Raw genomic sequence first — 13,346 nt, 5'->3', positions numbered from 1 at the left:
TGCAAGTCAAATCTTCCACAAGTATAGAGGCACTGACAGACATATCTTGCTCAAATTCTGTCACTCCTACAATCAGTCCTCCTAAGAAGCAATGGGCAGTGGGACTAGTGGTCTATTTTGGGACTATTAACTAGCACAGAGGCTCTGAAAAGCTAATTAATCTCTTGGCAAATAAATGATTAGACCCCATGTAAGAATGTGCTCTCAAATCAGGGACGGAAAGTAGGTCAAGCAGTCACTGATGACAAATTTTAGCTGGACAGTTTTAGATCTAGTAAGCGATTAATGTTGGCTCCTTTACACTTTGGTGAAAGATCTGTGGCTATTTCCCTCACATTCAATGTTAGTATAAAGGACAGATTTTAAAAGTTGCCCTAAAACAGGTTTTCCCCTCCTAGAACTCATTTGCCTTTGCACATTGTTTGATATCAGTATTTCACGTTAGGAGAAATCCACCTACCCTGGTTACAGAGGACTTGATTTAAGATGCTAGGTATCCTCAGGCTTTCTCTTCACCTAAAAAAAGAGGGATCATACCCCTTAGAACGCATACAGCATTGCCTAAATCATAGGTGGGCAATTGTTCCCAAACACAGGCCACTTGAGAGGTTCCCTTAGTGTAGTTCACACAAATCCTAGGCAAACCATATTGTGTTCTGGGGTCACATGAAAAATGTTAACACAGTAAATCTCCCATCTCATGGTAAACATACATGTTCTTTCAATCTGACTATTCCAGATGACAATAAAGACCCTATGGTTTACCTCTGGGTTCTACTTTGTATTTTTTTTTAAAGCTCCACCTTGCCCATCTTCACTAATCCCCATTTAACTCTTTACCATTGAAAAGACTTAGGTCTGGTGAACTATATTATCATTTTGGGTGCTTTGCCCCAAAAGGTGAAGTAGTTTAAGTTTTTTACTAGTCCCCTCCATGGGTCTAACACCTATACTAGATGTAGGTGGAAAATAGTAATCATTCTACTCTAAGAATCCAGCTCAAGACCTTATAAAAGTAGGTACTTAATAATTATTTAAAAGATAACTTCCTCCTCCCTTCCTGTCCCAGATGCTCTCTGCAGCCCATATCCATATCTATCTTTTCTGCATTCAATCAGTCCTCATTGTCTGATGACTCATTTTGGCACTTCCTTAATATATATTATCCTTGAATGATATATAAATGCTTGATGTGCATGTCTTTCTTAAGAGTGTAAACTCTTTAAAGGATAAGATTTATGTCATCTATCTTCTAGTGCTAGACACAGGAATGGTATATAAGAAATGCCCAGTGTTTTGCTTAGATTCTCCTGGCTACAAGAAACAAAGGCTACAGTTCCCTCAAGTAATGAGGGAGACTACTGAAAGAAAAACCAGACAAAGCCAAATAGCCCATAGGAAGAGCAGGGTCTGTAGTAGAATCAGGCTATAGGATATTTAGTATTCTACCACCGTAGAAAGTAGGGCCAGGGGTAAAAACCAAATTCAAACTGGGGTACTTAGGTTATTTCTCCCAGGCATACAGACTTGGGTCCCAGTGATTCTAGCAGGAAAGCTGGTTTGAAGCTGATACGGTAAAGGATATGGAAAGATAATGACAGTGGGAATGAGAGAGAATTCTCAAAAGAGAAGCTAGGCGTGAGACTGAGAAAAGCTGAGGTTAGTTTCCTTGATCATGGAATGCCTACCAGTTCATGGTTATAGACGCTCATGAGGTCTCGTTGCACTTAGTGCCCTTGCCTTCAGTGAGACGTCTACAGTCACCCCCTCAATTCCACCTCCTTTTTGACTCTAGCTGAAATGGGTTTCTCTTTCTTACAATAAAATGATCCCTTTCTATAAACCAATTCCTTACTATAAAATGGTTCCTTATTAAGATCACAATACAGCATTAGTCTATTAAAGCACCCAAATTATTTCAACCCAACCATGATATTTATTAAAATTGGTTTTTACCTTTCATACTGAAGTCCCTCCTTTTAGGAACTATTGAGAAGAGAGAACATCACCTTCAGTGTACACACTGTAGCCTGCACTGTCTCTTCTGACCATGGAGGGGTTAGAGGAGGGAACGCAAAAACTGCAGACTACACCCAGCTTGAGAAAATTCGAAGTCATAGGGAGAGATGAGCCAGACAAACCTTCAATGGCTGAAAGAAGAAAAGAAGACCAAACTTAGCAATTGACAGAAAGGATAAGAGAGAATCTTTCAACAATTATAGACTCTCTGTCGCAGGTCCAGGTTAGGAGACTTGGAGAGAATTGCAGAGCTGGAAACATAACTAATGCCAAAGATGAACTTGAACTCGTGACTAAAAAACGGGAGGTAAATAAGATGCAGTTTCTTTTTTACAGTTCACTGTGGCTGAGCAGGGGGAAGAGATGCTAGGGAAGTCTGGTGGTATGGAGTCCCTGATTAGGATTATATAAATTAAAGATGGCTGTATGAAAAATATGAAAGTGCAACCGGTTGACCCCAAAGACATCCTAGATATGCAATCCCTGACCCCAAAGTTTTACTGCATCAGGAAAAAGTTACCTTGGCAGAGTCCTTAAGAAACTTCAGGAAAACAAAGACAACAGTAGCCACTGATGCTAGAAGAGTTGGTAGATAAACCAACCTGGCTCACTGAGACCCTTTAAGCAGAGAGACAGTTCTATGGCATGTCTGATGAAGTTTCATACTCACCCAGGGAACTATGAGTGAGACTGAATTCTCTAAGTGAAACTGGAAGGTTTCCAGGTACTATGCAGTCTTCTCTAAGGGCCTCTTAGGAGCCTGGAGCACTTAAGCAGAATGAAGACGGTGGCCACAACTGCCACTAGAGAAACAGGAAATTAGAAAGATCATCAACAACAGGCCTTCTGAGAACTGATGGGTGAGGCCCAGGATGGCTGTTTGTTTCTACTAGCCAGAGAGAACTTTGCCTACTGTGGCAGAGATTATTATAGACTTCCAATAGTAGGACTATTAGCATGAACTGTGAAATTAATCTCAAATTAATCCACCTGTATGTCTGCTAGATCTCTAAATCACATGATAGGGGTTACAAAATGTATTTGCACATTTTAAATCATTCTAGTTTATTCCCTCTCATCCTCATTCCCTTTCCCAAGGTCTAAAGCAGAGCAGCCATTTATGCTCTTAAAGGGCACAACTTCATGGTAATTTCAGTAATTATGACCTGAGTTTAAAGATGCACTATTTGCTCTTATGTTTTTGCCTAATTGCTCACCACTATTGGTTACTTTCTGCTCTCAAATGCCCTTACCTCTACAGTATAGTACAGGAACCTCATTTGTGCAATAAACATGTTCCTGAAAAACTGTAAGTCAGAGTTTTTGAAATGCAATTTTATTTTCCCACAGTTCTGACGATCTCAGAGATGTTTTATATTCATCTGTGATTGACCATCAGCCAGCAGTGACTTTCAACTTCAGTTTTAAGTTACTCCACTATAAACCAAGGAGTTCCTCATTTGTAAAAAAAATTTCAATGTCCTGTGAACTTTGTTACTGCACAAAAAGAACAAGTTCTTTCATGATGTGGATTATCCACTAATAATTTATCTTTTCTTTTTTTAGATTTAGAATTTAATATCTGGGGAGCTACTGTTAATGTCTTCATATTCACGGTACTGGGTGGCCCTGCCTCATCCCAACTTTTTTCCCATTCAACATTTTTCTTTTTAAAGTCAGGCTTACTGAAATATAATTTACATACAACAAAACTGCTCTTTTTAGTGTACAGTTCTATGAGTTTTGAAAGATGCACACATTATGTAATCCACATCACACTTCAAGATATAGAAAAGTTCCATCACCCCCATAAAACCCGCTCAAGCCCCTTTGCAGTCAACCCCTCCCAATGCCCAGGCAACAACTGATCTGTTTTTTTCCCCTCTATAATTTTGGCTTTTCCAGAATATCATATAAATGGAAGCATCAGTATGTACTTTTGAGTTTATATCTTTCACTTAGAGTAATACATCTGAGATCATTTATGTTGTTGTATCAGTAGTTTGCTCCTTTTATTGCTGAGTAGATTCCACTGTATATATGTACCACAATTTGTTATCCATTCACCAATTAAAGGGCACTTAGATTGTTTCCAGTTTTTGGCTATTAGAAAATGTGTGTCCAGGTTTTTTGTGAAGTTTTTATTTCTCTTGGGTAAATATCTAGGAGTGGGATTGCTGGGTCTTATGGCAAGTGTATATTTAACATTAAAAGAAACTGCCGAATTGTTTTCCCAAGTGTCTCTATCATTTTGTATTCCCACCAGTAATGTCTGGGAATTCCAGTTGCTCTACATCCTCAACAGCATTTGGAATTATTTTTATTTTAACTACGTAGTGATACTTCATTGTGTTTTGATATGCATTTCCCTCATGACTAATGACACTGAGCACCATTTCTTGTGGTCATTCAATTATGCCGATGTTTAAAAAATTAGTTTACTTGCCTCTTTTATCGAGTTGTAGTTTTTCGTATAGTCTGTATATAGTCATTTATATGTTTTGCACATATTTTATCCTAGTCTGCGGCTTCATTTTCTTGTGTCGTCCAAAGAACAGAAGTTTTTATAAATTAAAAATTTTTTTTCTTTTATGGACTGTTCTTTAGGTGTTGTAGCTAAGAAATTTTTTTTGCCTAACCAGAGATGACAAAAACTTTCCACGTTTTCTTCTAAAAATTTTATAATTTTACATTTAAATTTATAATCCATTTTGAGTTATTTTGCATATGGTGCACGGTATGGGTTAACAGGTTGAAGTTCTTTTTTTTTCTTGCAAAATGACGTGCAACTATTCCAGCATCATTTGTTTCTTTTCACTATCTTTTGATAAGGTTCTATTTAGCAGAGAATCTATGCAGAATCTACAAAAAGGAAGGTAACCCTCTAGCTTTGGTGTGAAAATCCTATGGCTGGAGATGGGAGGGCAGTTTCCAGTTTCTGTGGCGAGAAATGGCTAAGCAGTATGCTTTCCACTCCATATACATGCGTGGTATAAGATAGTCCAGAAAGAATTATCAATGCTCTCTAGCCAAACACCAGGAACACACCGGTGGCTGAACAAGCTACGCTTGCTACTCACTGCAGCAAGGGAGAACACACACTATGGGGAACCATGAGGCATCTCAATATGAGGGTGTTAGAAAGGACTTATATTAAGATTTGGGTTTGTTGGGTGATTTGGGGGACTTTGCTCTAAACTGGATGCTGTCAGGAAGCAGGGGTAATTCTACAATTGGGTACCTTAATAAATCTTTTTTTTTTTAAGAGTGTTTTTTTTTTTCTTTTTTTGGCTGCATTGGGTCTTCGTTGCTGCACACGGGCTTTCTCTAGTTGCGGCAAGCAGAGCTACTCTTCGTTGCGGTGTACGGTCTTCTCATTGCAGTGGCTTTTCTTGTTGTGAAGCACAGGCTCTAGGCACGCTGGCTTCAGTAGTTGTGGCTTGCGGGCTCTAGAGCGCAGGCTCAGTAGTTGTGGCGCATGGGCTTAGTTGCGCCACAGCATGTGGGATCTTCCCGGACCAGGGCTCGAACCCGTGTCCCCTGCATTGGCAGGCGGATTCTTAACCCCTACGCCACCAAGGAAGTCCCCCTTAATAAATATTATATAGAAAAAGGGAAGACTAGAATGAGGATAAAGCTGTAATTAGTAAAGAAGTAACAGCCCCTCATATAGTCTGATATTTTCAGTTTGTGTATTTCATGTGGTGGCTTAGATAAGGTTCATGTTTTTGTCTGTGTTCAGATATGATTATGGAGTAGTCTTATTTTTGTCCTGATCCATCACAATCATGAAATGGCCTTTTCGGATGCTGATGTTCTCTGAAACAGTTTATATTCAACAGAAGATACCAAAGCCTAGCTGTGCCAGGCCAGCTCCTAGCAACAGAAAGACCTAGCTGATAGCACCAGCCCAGCTACTCGATGTCAGGGACTGCTTTTCTCCTTCTCAGAATATAGTGCTTAAGGCCCCAGAGTCAGAAAAAATTGTTTGATTCCAGGGTCTGCCTTCCACTAGCTGTGGGCCCTTGAGTAAATTATCTGACTTCTCTATGCCTCAGTTTCCTCATATGAATATGGGGATAATAATAGTACTTGCCTCATTGGATTGTTGGAGTACATGTTAGAAACTTAACGTTAAATAAGTCTTAGTTATCATTATTATATCACAGAAAAGACTGAGGATTGGGGCACAAAAAGGAAAACCAGAAATAGTCCAGGTAATGGTGCCAGTAAAGTCTGCCTAGCATTCACGCTGGAAAGGTCACATATTAAGTGGTTTCTGTGACAACAAGAAAATAGAGTTGCTTCACACCTCTTCACATGCTGGGTAATCACGACAAACCATAGATCCTGCTAACCATCCAAATCATATTTTAAAGTGACAAGATTATTTCATTTCTCCTTTAAGGTCTGGAAAACTGAAATATCTTGATAGTCTCAGAACAATGGTCTAAGTGGATTTAAGCCGCTGCTTTGAAAAATCGGTCATTATGCTGAAACCACAGACTATATTTGGTCCACTCTATTTAAGACATGGCTCAAAGGCAGCTTCTTCCAGGATGCTTTGCTAAGTTAACATGTCCTTTTCTGGGCCTTGTCAACACATATCCTTCAGTTGCCCCTCCCTGATTATTTTGCATTCGAAGAAACACTTTGTAAGGTTATTTACACACATGAGGGTATGTTTTGTCTTGCTAACCGAATGGTGAAGGAAGATCTCACACCTACATAGGAATTCAGTTTACAGATCCCTTTCACACCCACCATCTCCTTTGATTCTCTCGAAAAACCTATGATGGACTTCCTGTCATCTTAGTTTTACAGGTGTGGAAAGAGAGGCAGACAAAAGTTAACAGATACCTTTCATCTAGTTCAGTAGCCTTTTCGCAACTTGCTTACTCCTGGCAACCACTCGCGAGGACGTCACAACCCCCGCTCTGAAGCGCAGAGCGAGATGCCTCGCCTCACAAGGGGTTTAGGTCCAGACACTATCCTCTTACCGCTACACTCTTCTCAACACCTTCCAGAACGGCGAGCACAGCCTCGGCCTAGGCGGGGAGACCTCAAGAGGCGCCGCGCCAGGCGGCAGATGGCGAGGGAGGCGCGCGAAGCCAGGTTTTCTAATTTCCAACTCACTTCTCTTTTCACTATAAACACCCACTCTCTTCAGCAAACTGCTAGCGCCTGGCGAACCCTCGGCACTGCGGTAAGCGGTGGGTGACGACGACGAACCGGAGTTCTTACTCTCAAGAAGCTCAATTCTAGGGCAGAGGAGATTTCAAATAATAATAATGGTAACAACAACAATAATAAATGAGTAATGTCTCTCAACAACAATAATAAGTGAGCACTGTCTCTCTTGTCACCCCTGTCACCTGGACAGTAAACAGAGGCTCGTAAAGAGCCCCAAAGGGAAGGGCGGAGAGCAGGCCCAGCTCGTCACTTCCCGGAGGGGAAGCAGGTAAGGGAATGTCGAGGCCCCGGGCGAAGAGCCGGAGAAACTGGCGACCGTCTCATCTTCCCTAGGACGAAGGTTCGGAATCCGGAGCGACCGTTACTCGCAGCTGAACGTGGACTTCAGGGAGCCGCAAGCGTTACTGCCCGGGCCGCAGGGCCGCCGCCTACTGGTTCTCGAGGATCCTTGCCCCTCGCCCGATCTGATTGGACGGCGGGGGAAAGGGGCGGGAGGCCCAGGAGGAGGAACGCACAGGCCGGCCCTGGATTCTCGCGGTGTCACCAGGCAGGCGAAGGGGCGGGAGTTGGCCGGCGGGGCGGGAGGGAGCCTCGCGCGTGCGCACATCGGGAGGCGACAGGCTGGGGGTGGCTGGGAGGGCTGGGCAGTTAGAGAAACGGGTGGGCGTGTGCCGGATAGGAGCGGGAGGGGCTCGGGGTGCGCGTGCGCGTCGAAGCGCGAGCCGCGGGAGGAGGCGGGAGCGGAGGAGACGGTGGAGGGGGCGGGTCGCGTCCGGCGCCACGTCCGCAGCCAGAAGCCACCGTCGCCAACCTTGTCTTCTGGCTCCACAGCCAGAGGAGGCGTCTCCGGAGCCCGCAGCTGCCCGGGGCTGTGCCCGCCGCTCAGGCCGCCTCAGCCCTCCTAGGTGCTGCCCGCTCCTCCGCCCGGCCCCGGCGCCGGCCCCCGACCCAGCGGTGAGTAAGTCGGGCCGGGAGGGTAGGGGGCGCCGTCCCAGCTTCTTCCTGCCCTCCTCTCTGTTGCCTTTTTCCGTTAGCTCTGTTAGCTCTTCTGCACCTCACTGTCTCCCTGCCCGGGCCTTGGTGCCCGGAGCGGGGCCTTTTTTGGGGGAGGGGGTGCTGCTGCTTAGCGGGGAAGGGGGAGGGGCGGGACGATGTTGGGGGCGGGTGGAGGTTCGCTGGCCGGGTTGCCCCCTTTTACGTGTCTCTGACTCCCCTGCCGTGGTTTGAGATTGGGGACCCTCCTTGGACGCTTCCGCCTGTCTTCTTAGCTCCTGGGGTATCAGGCCGGGGAAATGGGGGTGGGAGGGCGCCAGCAGCCTGCTAGAGGATAGGGATGCGGCCGAGGGGCTGCGTGCTGGGCTTCCCCGCCCCGCTAACTCCTAACTTGTTGATAAACCACTCTCTTGGGTTCAAGTACACGATCCTTGACCAGTGGACATTCCCAGTGCTCTTCCCAGGTAGCCCTACCCCCACACCTAACCTGAACTTGGAAGTGTAGCAGTGGAGAGAGGCGCTGACGGCGCCGGGGGGTGACTTGGGGGACTGCTGGAGCACCCACCAGTGCCATCACTGCCTCCCGAGTCTAAATAAAAACCGTGCCTGCTATGCACACGCAGCCTCAAGACTGGTCCCCAGGCTCCCACTTAGGATCAGGTCCCCTCTCCTAAACAGATCGCCTCTTGTACGTTAGAAGACATAGGAATTCTGGAACCCTGTGGGAGTAGGGTTTGCTGGGTGTACAACGTGGAGCGGAGGGAGGAGGTGCTGAGCTCAGCCCTAGCCAGGGCTCCTCCAGGGTCATTTTCTGCCTCTCCTGCCACGTCACTCCCTCTGCTTAAAAGAAAAAAAAAAAAAGGAAACTTGCTAGTGCCCAAAGGGATCAGTGGGGGGCAGGGGGGGCTCCGGAAGGGGCCACCGGCAAAGGTTTAGAAACACCTAGAAAAGGAGGAGAGTTTATTTGATTTATTCTGCCCTTGTGAACTAATTCCAAATGAAAACACTTTATTTACTATCTGTGATTATTTGTTCTATACTGTTGTTTAACCTTTAAACCTTCCACTGGTTTGGGTGCTCTAAAGGGCTCCCCAGGAATATTGATATCACATCAACAGGTATATGTCTGCGTGTATGTGTCCATGTCTGTTTTTTTAAAGAAAGAAGGAAGGAAGTTTTAATAAACTCATGCATAAACTCATGCATCCTATTTTGATTTTTTTCACTTGCATTTCTTTAGTCTTTGTTATAACATATGTACTAGAAAGCAAGCTCAGTAAAAATATGCCCTTATGTAGAGAACATCGTTAGAAAAGTATAAGTAGTTCTTGTGTGTGGTTCTCTTTTTTTTTTTTTTTTTAAACTCCAGGAAAATCTTTACCTTTCTTTGTTTTAGTCATTGAGTAGTTGTTGTTTTGCTACTTCCTGAAGGTATCTTACTGGTTTATATATAAACACCCTCAGAGTAGGGCCTTGACATTCTCGTTCAGGCTGAAACTTCAGTGTGTAACACAGTGTCTGACACATAGTAGGGACACAAATACTTGTTGAACTAATGAGGTATGATGTAGTGAAAATGACTGGTGTACTGGTTATTTGGTTTGATAAGTTATTGTAATTCTCCTTAATGTTTCATTTAAGGGCAACACTTAAAAATTGCCATTTTGATACTGTCAGTTGTTACTTGTCACTAGGTGTAAGTTTTACTGGCAGATTACTTTTTCTTTCCTGCCACATTCAGTGCGTTTCTTGTAGTTCACTTGCTGTTGATTTAATGGGCAGGGGCCATTTTTAAAAGCAGCCTGTTCAGGATAGTTGGTTAACTAGAGAAGCCTAAAAACAGTAAGCTGGTGTTTTAATATACGCAGTTTGTTGGTGTATGTGAGTTAAAGCTCTGTATAAATGTATTTTTTGAAGCTCCTTATAGTTATTTGGCAAAGAAGCTAAAACATAGGAGTGAGGATGTGGCAAAGTTCCTATTTATAAAATATGTAGAAAAATTTAGCTAATTCATTTATAGTCTTTTTCTTATAGGGAAATTGGCAGTTACTGTTTAATAAGAGATTTTTGAAATGGCTTTGAAGGTAAACTGTTGTGCATTGTATTTTGTAGTTAGGCTTCATATACAATGTACTAGTGCTTTTTAACTTCCCTTGGTACACAGAGGGGTGTTGCCATAGGCACATTTGAGTACTGTTTTCAGATTTTGTTTTTATTATTAATGAAAACTTTATATATAAAATGTTACAGATATCCACAAACAACATTGATTCACCTGTTTTCCTTTTAAAAAAGGGGGGGTCCATTGTTTACTTATTTCTATTATTAGAATAAATTACCCTCTAGGGAATAGTGTTGTTATAAATTCTTCCTCAATATATTTACCAGCTGCCTATATCTATGATACTGTTGTACTGGACAAGAATTATTTCCCCCTGGCCTAAAATGCTTAAAGGAACTGCTGATGAATTGCAGTCTATAGCAAAGAACTCTTTCACATTTCATAATTTCTTTAAAAAAAAACATACTGGGCTTCCCTGGTGGCGCAGTGGTTGAGAATCTGCCTGCCAATGCAGAGAATACGGGTTCGAGCCCTGGTCTGGGAAGATCCCACATGCCGTGGAGCAACTGGGCCCGTGAGCCACAATTACTGAGCCTGCGCGTCTGGAGCCTGTGCTCCGCAACAAGAGAGGCCGCGATAGTGAGAGGCCCGCGCACCGCGATGAAGAATGGCCCCCACTTGCCGCAACTAGAGAAAGCCCTCACACAGAAACAAAGACCCAACACAGCCATAAAAATAAATAAATAAATAAACCCAAAGTTAAAAAAAAAAATTAAAAAAAAAAAAAAACATACTTATGACCAGTTTTCATTGGTACTGTAATAGTTTGTTCACATGGCAGGACCAGTAAAACTGATTTATGTCCATAGAGTAAGTTAAATTATTTGTCCTGATCTCAAGGCTGTTTTCTGTCTTTATTGCCTTCCTTAAGAAACTATGTTTTTTAATAGAAATTTCTGTTCATTATGAGTTCCTATAGAGCAGACTTTTTTTTGTTTTTGAATGAAACTAAATTGATAAATGCTGGTAAAGTATATAACCACTGGATTGTAAACTCTGGCTTAGTGTAGTCCTCTGTGTGTTTAATCACAGTGAAACCTTTAGTGCCTAGCAGGGTGCCTGGCACATAGCAGGGACCCAAGTATATGTTGAGTTTAGGGCAGATGGTTTGCATAGAATTTAATAATGTTGTTTAAGAGTAACATTTTTAAATGGTCTTTTTGATACTTTTACTGTCAGTTGTTATTTGTCTTTACCTGTATGCTTTAAAATTTTACTAAGCAGATTATTTACCTCTTCCAGTTTTAGGAGATTAGGGCCGTATCTGTCTTCACAATTCCTAATTTAAGAGAAAAAAAAATGTAATGACGATAATGAACAGCATGGTAATATAAAAAGCATTTCTCCTAGTGATAAAGTGATAATATCCTAAAGAGGTAATATCACTAAAAGTTTGGCACATATATGTATGTAGAGGTTGGGAATGGTTTATGTGAGTAAAAAGTATAGATGGCATTACAGACAGTTAAGGATTTTAGCAAAAATACCTTTATAAGGTAACTTGGTGTCTTATGATCAAATTAGGGATTCAGAAAAATATATTCCATATACTTAGAGCTTTTGCATAATTTTTATTCCCCTAAGAGTTCTGTAGGAATTTGAATACTACATACTTGCTGTTAATACGAGTGATATACGAGAAACTTAAACATTAAAATATATGTATACAAAACAAAAATCAATGTCTGTGGCCTCTTAGGGCTTTCAAAGCCAATTTCTTCTGGTCTAGGTAGCCAGGCTTCTGGCCTGCACAACTCCAGATTTTCTACTTTATTGATAATCCTGTTTATAACTCTTGGTAACACTAGTAAATGTAACTGTGAATGTAATTTAAGAGCGGAATAAACTCAGGGGAGGTGGGAGCGTGGTTGGGCAGGGAAGAGAGAGCTGGTGAATCTGAGAGTATACCCTAAAGAGGCTCTAGGCAAGAACAGAATTTCTTGAAAATCTAGTTATCTTAAAAAATTCCCAAGCACTTTTCATTTAACTTTTTAATTAGTGTGTATTTAAAAGCAAAACTATTTTAAATTACTGTGTAGTAAAATTCATGTCTCTCCTGTGGTTCTTGAAGCCCCTGGCATAGCACTGCCTATTCTTAAAGAAGTACATTTGAAGAGCATGAATCTAGCTTGAAGTTATCTTTTTTTTTTTTAAACCAAAAATTTGGGCCATATATTGGTATGCATCTTTTCTTATGATGCTTAAAGTTAATGTGGATACAGATGATATTTTTATCCCATTTATTACACAAATACTATGTGTCAGCTTACAACCAAAACATGTACTTAAAAAAAAAATGGTAAGAGTATAAATAAGATTTTCAAACTGTAAATCAGGGAGAAGAGCTGTAAGAGTGGAGGTCTTTGTGTGCTGTCAGGACCGGGCTGGGGGAGGGTGGGGGAACATAACCGTGAATAAAACTCAGTGATCTTTCCTTCAAGTCAGCATTTTGTGATTCAAGAACATTGTTTTTAAGGTGATCAACTTGATTTGAGGATAACAATAGCTACCTACAATAACTAGGTAGATGAACTGTATCATCTTTAAAAATATCCTTTATGAGTATCACTGATTTCTAAGACTTAAAAATATGTATTATTCTTTAATTACAAGATCAATACATGTTTATGGTAGAAAATTAAAATGTAGACGTTAAGTATATATATTTCTCTCTATGTAGAAATACTATATATCTATTCCCTCCATATGTATAATTTCTACCCCCTAGTGGCAATCTTTGTTAACACTTTGGTATATTTACTTTCAGTCTTTTTATGCGCACTTAAAAAAAAATAGTATCATATGATACATGCCTTTTATATCCTCTAAATACAACATTAACATTTATCCATAGTATTTGATCTTCATAAATTATTTTAATGTTTGCATTGTATGTATCTTTAGGAAGCTTATAAATTCATGTCTTGCCTTCCATGAGGCTGTCTCATTTGACTATTTATCTTCAGGTGTATTTTGTTTGTTTTTGCTGGCTTCTCTTTTGCTCACCTCTTAAACATGA

General features: G+C 41.5%; 1 protein-coding gene across 1 annotated transcript in view; it reads left to right on the top strand.

Moving 5' to 3' along the window:
- Nucleotides 1–7,945: 7,945 nt before the first annotated feature.
- Nucleotides 7,946–13,346, top strand: part of TMEM263 (transmembrane protein 263) — a 16,688-nt gene continuing 11,287 nt past the window's right edge. Inside the window, exon 1 of the mRNA XM_007165729.2 lies at nucleotides 7,946–8,166. The gene's annotated coding sequence lies outside the window, so the exon portion shown is untranslated. The remainder of the gene's footprint in view (nucleotides 8,167–13,346) is intronic.

This window comes from Balaenoptera acutorostrata, chromosome 11 (assembly GCF_949987535.1).
Source record: "Balaenoptera acutorostrata chromosome 11, mBalAcu1.1, whole genome shotgun sequence".
Classification (NCBI taxonomy): domain Eukaryota; kingdom Metazoa; phylum Chordata; class Mammalia; order Artiodactyla; family Balaenopteridae; genus Balaenoptera; species Balaenoptera acutorostrata.
Note: the sequence above shows the minus strand (reverse complement) of the source record. Positions and strands in the feature narration are given on the sequence as shown.